Raw genomic sequence first — 12,985 nt, 5'->3', positions numbered from 1 at the left:
GCCACAGAGATGCAACAGAACCTCCAGAGTTATACAACAGAGCTGCCACAGAGATGCAGCAGAACCTCCAGAGAGAGGCAACAGAACCTCCACAGAGATGCAACAGCGCATCCTGTGAGATGCAGCAGAACCTCCAAAGAGAGGCAACAGAATCTCCACAGAGAGGCAATAGAAAGGGCAGAGAGAGGCAACAGAAAGGCCAGAGAGAGGCAACGGAACCTCCAGAGTGAGGAACAGAAAGGCCAGAGAGAGTCAACAGAACTTCCAGAGAGAGGCAACAGAAAGGCCGGAGAGAGGCAATAGACCCTCCAGAGAGAGGCAACAGAACCTCCACAGAGATGCAACAGCGCATCCTGTGAGATGCCACAGAACCTCCTGAGAGAGGCAACAGAACCTCCAGAGAGAGGCAACAGAAAGGCCAGAGAAAGGCAACAGAACCTTCAGAGAGAGGCAACAGAACCTCCAGAGAGGGGCAACAGAGCCTCCAGAGAGAGGCAACAGAAAGGCCGGAGAGAGGCAACAGAAACGCCAGAGAGAGGCAACAGAGCCTCCAGAGAGAGGCAACAGAAACCCCACAGAGATGCAACAGCGCATCCTGTGAGATGCAACAGAAACTCCAGAGAGAGGCAACAGAACCCCCAGAGAGAGGCAACAGAACCTCCAGAGAGAGGCAACAGAAAGGCCGGAGAGCAGCAACAGAACCTCCAGAGAGAGTCAACAGAACTTCCAGAGAGATGCAATAGAACCTCCAGAGAGAGGCAATAGAACCTCCAGAGAGATGCAACAGAACCTCCAGAGAGAAGCAACAGAGCCTCCAGAGAGACGCAACAGAAAGGCCAGAGAGAGGCAACAGAACGGCCACAGAGAGGCAACAGAACCTCCAGAGAGAGGCAACGGAAAGGCCGGAGAGAGGCAACAGAGCCTCCAGAGAGAGGCAACAGAACCTCCACAGAGATGCAACAGCGCATCCTGTGAGATGCAACAGAAACTCCGGAGAGAGGCAACAGAACCTCCACAGAGATGCAACAGAACCTCCACAGAGAGGCAACAGAACCTCCAAAGAGAGGCAACAGAAAGGCCGGAAAGTGGCAACAGAACCTCCAGAGAGAGGCAACAGAACCTCCAGAGAGATGCAATAGAACCTCCAGAGAGAGGCAACAGAACCTCCAGAGAGAGGCAACAGAAAGGCTGGAGGGAGGCAACAGAACCTCCAGAGAGAGGCAACAGAAAGGCCAGAGAGAGGCAACAGAAAGGCTAGAGAGAGGCAACAGAACCTGCAGAGAGAGGCAACAGAAAGGCCAGAGAGAGGCAACAGAACCTCCACAGAGATGCAACAGAAACTCCAGAGAGAGGCAGCAGAAACTCCAGAGCGAGTCAACAGAAAGGCAGAAGAGAGGCAACAGAACCTCCACAGAGATGCAGCAACACATCCTGTGAGATCCAACAGAAACTCTAGAGAGTCAACACAACGCATGGGGAGATGCAATTGACCTACAGAGAGTTGCAGAAGAATCTCAGGGAAGATGCATTTGACCTCCAGAGAGGTGCAACAGAATCTCGGGGGAGAGGCATTTGACGTCCAGAGAGATGCAACAGAACCTCTGGAGAGGCAACAGAACTTCCGGAGAGAAGCAACAGAACCTCCACAGACATGCAACAGAACCTCCAGAGAGAGGCAACAGAATCTCGGGGAAGAGGCATTTGACCTCCAGAGAGATGCAACAGAACCTCTGGAGAGGCAACAGAACCTCTGGAGAGGCAACAGGACCTCCGGAGAGAAGCAACAGAACCTCCACAGACATGCAACAGAACCTCCAGAGAGAGGCAACAGAAAGGCCGTAGAGAGGCAACAGAACCTCCACAGAGACGCAACAACGCATCCTGTGAGATGCAACAGAAACTCGAGACAGTCAACAGAACGCATGGGGAGATGCATTGTACAGAGAGATGCAAAAGAATCTCAGGGAAGATGCATTTGACCCACAGAGAGATGCAATAGAACCTCCAGAGAGAGGCAACAGAACCTCCAGAGAGAGGCAACAGAAAGGCTGGAGGGAGGCAACAGAACCTCCAGAGAGAGGCAACAGAAAGGCCAGAGAGAGGCAACAGAAAGGCTAGAGAGAGGCAACAGAACCTGCAGAGAGAGGCAACAGAAAGGCCAGAGAGAGGCAACAGAACCTCCACAGAGATGCAACAGAAACTCCAGAGAGAGGCAGCAGAAACTCCAGAGCGAGTCAACAGAAAGGCAGAAGAGAGGCAACAGAACCTCCACAGAGATGCATCAACAGATCCTGTGAGATGCAACAGAAACTCTAGAGGGTCAACACAACGCATGGGGAGATGCAATTGACCTACAGAGAGTTGCAGAAGAATCTCAGGGAAGATGCATTTGACCTCCAGAGAGTTGCAACAGAATCTCGGGGGAGAGGCATTTGACGTCCAGAGAGATGCAACAGAACCTCTGGAGAGGCAACAGAACTTCCGGAGAGAAGCAACAGAACCTCCACAGACATGCAACAGAACCTCCAGAGAGAGGCAACAGAATCTCGGGGAAGAGGCATTTGACCTCCAGAGAGATGCAACAGAACCTCTGGAGAGGCAACAGAACCTCTGGAGAGGCAACAGGATCTCCGGAGAGAAGCAACAGAACCTCCACAGACATGCAACAGAACCTCCAGAGAAAGGCAACAGAAAGGCCGGATAGAGGCAACAGACCCTCCACAGAGACGCAACAACGCATCCTGTGAGATGCAACAGAAACTGGAGACAGTCAACAGAACGCATGGGGAGATGCATTGTACAGAGAGATGCAAAAGAATCTCAGTGAAGATGCATTTGACCCACAGAGAGGTGCAACAGAACCTCTGGAGAGGCAACAGTTCCTCCAGAGAGGCAACAGAACCTCCACAGAGATGCAGCAACAGATCCTGTGAGATGCAACAGAAACTCTAGAGGGTCAACACAACGCATGGGGAGATGCAATTGACCTACAGAGAGATGCAAAAGAATCTCAGGGAAGATGCATTTGACCTCCAGAGAGGTGCAACAGAATCTCGGGGGAGAGGCATTTGACCTCCAGAGAGATGCAACAGAACCTCTGGAGAGGCAACAGAACCTCTGGAGAGGCAACAGAACCTCCGGAGAGAAGTAACAGAACCTCCACAGACATGCAACAGAACCTCCAGAGAGAGGCAACAGAAAGGCCAGAGAGAGGAAGCAGGACCTCCACATAGACGCAACAACGCATCCTTGAGATGCAACAGAAACTCCAGAGAGTCAACAGAACACATGTGGAGATGCAATGTATAGTGCGATGCAAAAGAATCTCACGGAAGATGCATTTGACCTACAGAGAGGTGCAACAGAATCTCAGGGGAGATGCATTTGACCTCCAGAGAGATGCAACAGAACCTCTGGAGAGGCAACAGTTCCTCCAGAGAGGCAACAGGACCTCCACAGAGATGCAACAACACATCCTGTGTGATGCAACAGAAACTCCAGAGAGTCAACAGAACACATGTGGAGATGCATTTGACCTACAGAGAGATGCAAAAGAATCTCAGGGAAGATGCATTTGACCTACAGAGAGGTGCAACAGAATTTCAGGGGAGAGGAATTTGACCTCCAGAGAGATGCAACAGAACCTCTGGAGAGGCAACAGAACCTCTGGAGAGACCTGGAGAGGCAACAGAACCTCTGGAGAGAGGCACCTGAACCTCTGGATAGAGGCAACAGAACCTCCACAGAGATGCAACAGAACCTCCTGTTGTCAGAAGCTCCCTTTTTTCTCACTTTTTTCTCCTTCCGGGATGAGACTTCTTTCTTTTTCACCGACCGTGATTTGTAAAAGCCGGAACACGAGTCCTCGGGTTCCAGCGTGGAAGCCGGCTGCCAAGCCGGTAGCGTTTGAAATCCAGGAACAAGTCTATAAATCCAGGAAGGAGAGTATGGAAGGTAAGGAATAGGAAAGGAGGGATTCCAGGAACGAAGGAAAAAGAGATAGCATGATGCACAGAGAGCGAACTCGAACAACGTCTAGTAACTCGTAGGGGTAGAGTTGAGACGCGCAGAGCCGCGGGGGCGTGCCGGTTTTCAAGGAAGCTGGCGAGTGCACGCAAAGGCTAGACCACAACAGTTCTGACTCGGCGGCCATCTTGGATAGGTTGCAGAGTTAACACTGCGGTGCATCATGGACCATGAAGTCCAGAAGGGTCGAAACCGGCCATTCATGACACCTGAACAGAAACTCCAGAGAGTCAACAGAACCTCAAGTGAGATTCATTTCACCTACAGAGAGATGCAACAGAATCTCGGGTGAGATGCATTTGACCTCCAGAGAGGTGCAACAGAATCTCGGTGGAGGTGTATTTTACCTCCAGAGAGAGATGCAACAGAACGTCTGGAGAGGCAACAGAACCTCCGGAGAGGCCACAGAACCTCTGGAGAGGTAACAGAACCTCTGGGGAGAGGCAACAGAACCTCCACTGAGATGCACCAGAACCTCCAGAGAGAGGGAAAAGAACCTTCGGAGAGAGGCAACAGAACCTCCACAGAGATGCAACAGAACTTCCTGTGAGATACAACAGTAACTCCAGAGAGTCAACAGAACCTCAAGTGAGATTCACTTGACCTCCAAAGAGATGCAACAGAACGTGTGGGGAGATGCATTTGACCTCCAGAGAGATGCAACAGAATCTCAGGGGAGATGCATTTGACCTCCAGAACTCCTGGAGAGAGGCATCATATCCTCCACAACGAAACAACTGAACCTAAGGAGAAAGGAAAAGAAAAACTCCACAGAGAACCAACTGTACTTAAGGCAAGAGGCAACTGAACCTCCACAGAGAAACAACCATCCCTAAGGAGAGAGGGAACAGAACCTCTACAGAGAAGCAACTGAGCCTGAGAGAGGCAACAGAACCGCCACAAAGAAACATAACCTTCTGAGGGATGCAACAGAAAATCCAAAGAGATGCAAAATAACCTCCACAGAAATGCAACAGAAGCTCCACAGAGAAACAACAGAATCTAAGGAAAGAGGCAACAGAACCACTACAGAGAAACAACAGAACCGCCACAGAGAAACAACAGAACCGCCACAGAGAAACAACTGAGCCTAAGGAAAGAGACAAAAGAACCTCCACACAGAAACTACTGAGCCTAAGGAGAGAGACAACAGAACCTCCACACAGAAACAGAAACTTCTGAGGGATGCAACAGAAAATCCAAAGAGATGCAAACGAACCGCCACAGAAATGCAACAGAGGCTCCACAGAGAAACAACAGAAGCACAACAGAGAAACAACAGAACCTTCTGAGGAATGCAACATTAAATCCAAAAGGATGCAAATTAACCTCCACAGAAATGCAACAGAAGCTCCACAGAGAAACAACGGAATCTAAGGAATGAGGCAACAGAACCACAACAGAGAAACAACTGAACCGCCACAGAGAAACAGCGGAACTGCCACAGATAGATGCAACAGAACTTCAGGAGAGAGCCAATATAATCACCAGAGATTAAATGAAACCTCTACAAAGAGGTCACAGAAACTACACAGATAAACAGCTGGACCTAAGGAGAGGGACAACAGAATCTCCACAGAGAAACAACTGAGCCTAAGGAGAGAGACAACAGAACCTCCACACAGAAACAGAAACATCTGAGAGATGCAACAGAAAATCCAAAGAGATGCAAACGAACCTCCACATTAATGCAACAGAAGCTCCACCGAGAAACAACAGAAACACCACAGAGAAACAACAGAACCTTCCGAGAGATGCAATAGAAATTCAGGAGAAAGCCAATAGAATCACCACAGAGAACCAAAAGAACTTAGGGAAAGAGGCAACAGAACCTCCACAGAGAAACAACCGGACATAAGGGGAGAGGGAACAGAACTTTTACACAGAAACAGTACCTTCTGTGGTATGCTACAGAAAATCCAAAGAGATGCAAAAGAACCTCCACAGATATGCAACAGAAGCTCCACAGAGAAACAACAGAATCTAAGGAATGCGGCAACAGAACCACCACAGAGAAACAACAGAATCACCACAGAGAAATAACAGAAATTCAGGGGAGAGCCAATAGAATCTCTGCAGAGATGCAACGAAACCTTTGGAGAGAGGCCACAGAACCTCTTCAGAGAAATAACTGGACCTAAGGGGAGAGGAAACAGAACCTCCACAGAGAAACAACTGAGCCTAAGGAGAGAGGCGACAGAACCTCTACACAGAAACATAACCTTCTGTAGGATGCAACAGAAAATCCAAAGAGATCTAAAAGAACATCCACAGAAATACAACGGAAGCTCCACAGAAAAACAACAGAAACACCACAGAGAAACAACAGCACCTTCAGAGAGATGCAACAAAACTTCAGGAGAGAGCCAATAGTATCACCATTGAGATGCAATGAAACCTCTGGAGAGAGGCCACAGAACCTCCACAGAGAAACAACTGGACCGAGGGACTGTGGGAACAGAACCTCCACATAGAAACGTCAGAGCCTAAGGAGAGAGGCAATAGAACCTCCATAGAAATGCAACAGAAGCTCCACAGAGAAACAACAGAATCTAAGGAATGAGGCAACAGAACCACCACAGAGAAACAACAGAACCACCACAGAGAAACAACAGAACCTTCTGAGGATGCAACAGAAAATCCAAAGCGATGCAAAAGAACTCCACAGAAATGCAACAGAAGCTCCACAGAGAAACAATAGAATTTAAGGAATGTGGCAACAGAACCATCACAGAGAAACAACAGAACCACCACAGAGAAACACAGAACTTTCTGAGGGATGCAACAGAAAATCCAAAGCGATGCAAAAGAACCTCCACAGAAATGCAATAGAAGCTCCAGAGAGAAACAATAGAATATAGGGGATATGGCAACAGAACCATCACAGAGAAACAACAGAACTGCCACAGAGAAACAACAGAACCACCACAGAGAGATGCAACAGAACTTCAGGAGAGAGCCAATAGAATCTCCACATGCACAGAAACCTCTGGAGAGAGGCCACAGAACCTCTGCAGAGAAATAGATGGATGTAGGGAGAGAGGGAACAAAACCATCTAAGAGATGCAACAGAACCTGCAAAGAGATGCAACAGAACCTCCACAGAAATGAACAACCCCTTGTCTCCTTCCTACTATCATTTTGCACGTGTTTGGGTTTCCATTCTCACAGGAATTCCTGCAAGTACTGCTCCAATTAGTGAACAGAATGGCAGGTTTTCTATTCTGAAAAGTCTCTCTTGCTGCTGTGCACCATGGGACATATAGAAATGACAGGGTTGCTATAGGTGATCTTGCTTCATAGACCACCTTTATACAGATATATACTGAACTGCCCCACTTTGGTACTTTTCACTGTCCTTGTGTTCTTTTTGCCCTTATGTCCTTACTCTGTTGGGTGATAACCTGCTTAGTTTTTGTGCTTACTGTATACTCTTTATATAGCGTGCCTTGTTCTCATATGTTAAGGCAGCTGGGTGGCATTGGCTCCCCCCTTACAACCTCGGAGATAGATCTGCTTACAGAAACCTCTATTATAGGACTTACGTTTGTGTTTATATGCAGATCTGCCTCTCAGGTTGTAAGTGCAGACAGTCGTACTACCATCTGTACTACTCAATGTGTTGTCCAAAGTTATGAAATGTGTTTTGTATATGTAGGTCATGCCAACACTTCTTTAACTCACTAAACAAGCACAACCCTACTATGCAGTAGCACATGGAGCATATCAAGTGCTGGACGGGATTACCACAACAACTAATTGCGGGCCCAAATAACCAGACAGACTCAAACAATATGGCAAAGTACTACTTTATTATCAGTTCAAAAAACCAGGGAAATCTGGCAAGCATGACAAGTCACAGCTCACACACTCTCGAATACATTCCCACAACACAAAAGCTTTATACCTCAATACACGTCAACGATGACGTCATCCTACGTGGCAAATAGTACAAACCTAGCGGGTGGAGGGATTGGTTAAGGGAACATATATACCTATAGCTTATTTAGGTGTTAGTAACATCATTGGCTGCCCCTTATCTGATAGGCACGCCTAGAACAACCTCTACGTATAATACAGATAATAGTAGAATAATAGAAGCAGCGGATTGGCTTCTGCAGCAATGTATAGTCCATCATCGCGTAGGGCATCCTAATTGTTTGGCATCCTTTTTCAACCATGGAGATTCGGCTCGTTAGCAGCACGTAAGCAAAACGAAACCCAGGAGCGGGTAACAACATCAGACAAATGCCCACCTGGCCAATTAGCCTTACCATCTCTCATCAGTTATGTCTAAGGCTTTCAGTTTTCAGTTTTTATTGATTTTTACACTTAAATACAGACAGAAATCAATCTGATTTCTGTCTGTGTTTATAAAAATTGGAAAAAAAACGGAAAACAGGTCTTTCTTTCTGGCCCTCTATGATGTCTCTCATACATCGCAGGCCAGTTACATTGCAGATTGGCAGCATGGAAAGTGTAAAAGTTGAATGAAAATAGCATTAAAGTTCTTTGAATTGCTGACAGCACATATCTTAAGGCAGCAGCAGTTGTAGGTGCAACCATTAGTTGCTATGGAATAAATTGAGCAAGCCTTTCTTTCCTATATGACTGCATGTGTGCTTTAATAAATGCATTTTTTATGAAAATTACTGCAGAAAAATACTGGTTGCAAATTATCTTTTTATATGACAAAAAATAAGTGTGTATAAATTCAGAAAAAAAGGCCCAAAACAAAATATGGATAAACACTGACGGAAATGGCTGCAAAATAAATAACATAAAACCGGAAGTCTTAGTTATGTCCTAAGCCAAGGCTTCTTCTTTGTAGCTGACCTTGCTGACTGTTCTCTTCTCCGGAACATTTAAGGGAGTGAGGGTACATTGCTATCTTCGACTGGGCTGTTATGAATAGGCCTTGTTTTGTGGTGTTGCACCACGTATGAGGAGACCATGATTTCTCCATTCTATCATTTTATTTAGTGCTATTTGATTTAATTTTACTGGGTGCTATTACCCTCTTTGGCCTCTGGAGACTTGGTTGCTCCATCTTGCATATGCTTTCTTGATTTTTATTGTACTATACTTGGCACTTGCAAATGTTTACTCCTTTGCTAAATCTCAAAGAAATATGTCTTCTGTACATGGCTTATCCTCTCCGACTTCATTTGTAATTTGCATTTGCTTGTTACTGTGGCATCCTTGATCCTTAGCCAACCAAATATTCTTTGACCTGCATGATTTTATACTTCAGTACCTGTCATCTCTGCAGCCTTGGTCTCTCTCCTTGGGGTTTTCAGCTTTCTCTTAAACAAAATCGATGTCCATCTTCACAACTTGGCTGCTTTACCCGGGTTATATTTTCCACTGTAGCAAGCTTTCTATATGTCTCGTCTATCTTGCATTTCTGCGTATGTATATCTACTGCATTTCTTTGTACTTATTTTCTCAGTATATATGATTTCTTCTTATCCACATGTTCATTTACTTTGTTACTTCAGTTACATCTTCATTCTTTGAGTATTCAGTACATAATTGTGTCTTTTCTTTATGACGTAATTTCACGCCTGTTTTTACAATAATTCTTTTACATCTAATGGTATCTGCAGATTTCCTTCTACCACATCAGTTCGAGGGTACATTCAATGCAGTCGTCTGAGCACAAAACGTCTTTCATATCTTCGATGCAGTATTGGGGCAATACCAGGTGTCATGCACAGTGCCTTCTTGCTGCTCTTCCCATATGATGTAAGTGAGGGGGTGAGCTCCATGACTGACGTGTACATCTCCTTCTCTAAACTACTAGAAACAGTCCAAACCTTATTCGCACACAGAAAATCAGAACACGCAGCAGAAGTTAAAGCTTCACTGACATGCAGGAAGAGAACACTAGGGATAACATCAAAGCAAAAAAAGCTGAAGCACAGGAAGCAGCATTGAAAGCTTCTATCACACACTGGTCAATTGTATCACGGATCTCAGCGGTGCAGGTTACTGCCACCCATCAAACAGGTACAGCTTGGATATCAAGAGTGGCAGATTCCCTCGCGGGCACCCACCACAGTAACTGCATGGGCACCAGTGCTGCAAAGTCCCCACAAATACGGAACACACAGTTTCTACATGGGCAGGACCAGCACAAGATTCCTTCACAAATAGAACAGGTCCAGGCACAAGATATGCAGGACAGGTGCAAGCTTTCGTCAAACAAGCACTGACTGGACAGAGCTAACGCAAGCTTTCCCGAAACAGGCACTGGCTGGACAGAGCTAGCGCAAGCTTTCTTAAACAAGCACTGACTGGGCAGAGCTAGCGCAAGCTTTCCTGAAACAGGCACTGACTGGAGAGAGCCTGCACAAGCTTTCCTGAAACAAGCACTGACTGGACAGAGCTAGCGCAAGCTTTCCTGAAACAAGCACTCACTGGACACAGCTAGTGCAAGCTTTCCTCAAACAAGCACTGATTGGGCAGAGCTAGCGCAAGCTTTCCTGAAACAGGCACTGACTGGAAAGAGCTTGCACAAGCTTTCCTGAAACAAGCACTGACTGGACAGAGCTAGCGCAAGCTTTCCTGAAACAAGCACTCACTGGACAGAGCTAGCGCAAGCTTTCCTCAGACAAGCACTGACTGGACAGAGCTAGCGCAAGCTTTCCTGAAACAAGCACTGGCTGGTCAGAGCTAGCGCAAGCTTTCCTGAATCAAGCACTGACAGGACAGAGCTAGCGCAAGCTTTCCTCAAACAAGCACTGACTGGACAGAGCTAGAGCAAGCTTTCCTCAAACAAGCACTGATTGGACAGAGCTAGCACAAGATTTCTTCAACAAGCACTGACTGGACAGAGGTAGTGCAAGCTTTCCTGAAACAAGCACTGGCTGGACAGAACTAGCACAAGCTTTCCCGAAACAAGCACTGGCTGGACAGATCTAGCGCAAGCTTTCCTCAAACAAGCACTTACTGGACAGAGCCAATGCAAGCTTTCCTGAAACAAGCATTGACTGGACAGAGCTAGCGCAAGCTTTGCCGAAACAAGCACTGGCTGGACAGAACTAGCGCAAGTTTTCCCAAAACAAGTACTGACTGGACAGAGCTAGCGTAAGCTTTCCTCAAACAAGCCCTTACTGGACAGAGCTAACACAAGCTTTCCTGAAGCAAGCACTGACTGGACAGAGCTAGCGCAAGCTTTCCCAAAGCAAGCACTGGCTGGACAGAGCTAGCGCAAGCTTTCCTCAAACAAGCACTTACTGGACAGAGCTAGCGAAAGCTTTCCTCAAACAAGCACTTACTGGACAGAGCTAACGCAAGCTTTCCTGAAACAAGTACTGACTGGACAGAGCTAGCGCAAGCTTTCCTCAACCGAGCACTGACTGGACAGAGCTAACGCAAGATTTACTGAAACAAGCAGTGACTGGACAAAGCTAGCATAACCTTTCCCGAAACAAGCACTGGTTGGACAGAGCTAGCGCAAGCTTTCCCAAAACAAGCACTGCCTGTAAAGAGCTAGTGCACGCTTTCCTCAAACAAGTACTTCCTGGAAAAAGCTAGCGCAAGCTTTCCTCAGAAGAGCACTGACTGGACAGAGCTAGCGCAAGCTTTCCTGAAACAAGCACTGACTGGACAGAGCTAGCGCAAGCTTTCCTCAAACAAGCACTGACTGGATAGAGCGAGCGCAAGCTTTCCCCAAACAAGCACTGACTGGACAGAGCTAGTGCAAGCTTTCCTCAAACAAGTACTGACTGGACAGAGCTAACGCAAGCTTTACTGAAACAAGCATTGGCTGGACAAAGCTAGTGCAAGCTTTCCCGAAACAAGCGCTGGCTGGACAGAGCAAGCGCAAGCTTTCTCGAAACAAGCACAGACTGGAAGGAGCTAGTGCAAGCTTTCCTCACACAAGTACTGACTGGACAGAGCTAGCACAAGCTTTCCTCAAACAAGCACTTACTGGACAGAGCTAGCAAAAGCTTTCCTCAAACAAGCACTTACTGGACAGAGCTAGCGAAAGCTTTCCTCAAACAAGCACTTACTGGAGAGAGCTAACGCAAGCTTTCCTGAAACAAGCACTGACTGGACAGAGCTAGCGCAAGCTTTCCCGAAACAAGCACTGGCTGGACAGAGCTAGTGCAAGCTTTCCCAAAACAAGTACTGACTGGACAGAGCTAGCGCAAGCTTTCTTCAAACAAGCACTGACTGGACAGAGCTAATGCAAGCTTTACTGAAACAAGCAGTGACTGGACAAAGCTAGCGCAAGCTTTCCTGAAACAAGCACTGGCTGGACAGAGCTTGCGCAAGCTTTCCCGAAACAAGCACTGCCTGGAAAGAGCTAGCACAAGCTTTCCTCAAACAAGTACTTACTGGAAAGAGCTAGCGCAAGCTTTCCTCAGACGAGCACTGACTGGACAGAGCTAGCGCAAGATTTCCTGAAACAAGCACTGACTGGACAGAACTAGCACAAGCTTTCCTCAAACAAGCAATGACTGGACAGAGCTAGCGCAAGCTTTCCTCAAACAAGTACTGACTGGACAGAGCTAGCGCAAGCTTTCCTCAAACAAGCACTGACTGGATAGAGCTTGCGCAAGCTTTCCTCAAACAAGCACTGATTGGCCAGAGCTAGCGCAAGCTTTCCTCAAACAAGCACTGACTGGATAGAGCGAGCACAAGCTTTCCTCAAACAAGCACTGACTGGACAGAGCTAGTGCAAGCTTTCCTCAAACAAGCACTGACTTGACAGAGCTAACGCAAGCTTTACAGAAACAAGCATTGACTAGACAAGGCTAGCGCAAGCTTTCCCAAAACAAGCGCTGGCTGGACAGAGCTAGCGCAAGCTTTCCCGAAACAAGCACAGACTGGAAAGAGCTAGTGCAAGCTTTCCTCAAACAAGTACTTACTGGAAAGAGCTAGCACAAGCTTTCCTCAGACGAGCACTGACTGGACAGAGCTAGCGCAAGCTTTCCTGAAACAAGCA

At 47.1% G+C, this 12,985-nt stretch overlaps 1 protein-coding gene across 2 annotated transcripts in view; it reads right to left on the bottom strand.

The window, feature by feature from the left end:
* LOC138567734 (uncharacterized) overlaps positions 1-12,985 on the bottom strand; it is a 169,830-nt gene that overhangs the window by 95,898 nt on the left and 60,947 nt on the right. The gene's annotated exons all lie outside the window — the stretch shown is intronic.

Source organism: Ambystoma mexicanum, chromosome 1p (genome assembly GCF_040938575.1).
Source record: "Ambystoma mexicanum isolate Mex_15411 chromosome 1p, UKY_AmexF1_1, whole genome shotgun sequence".
NCBI lineage: Eukaryota > Metazoa > Chordata > Amphibia > Caudata > Ambystomatidae > Ambystoma > Ambystoma mexicanum.
The sequence above is the reverse complement of the archived record's forward strand: the minus strand, read 5'-3'. Positions and strand labels throughout refer to the sequence as shown.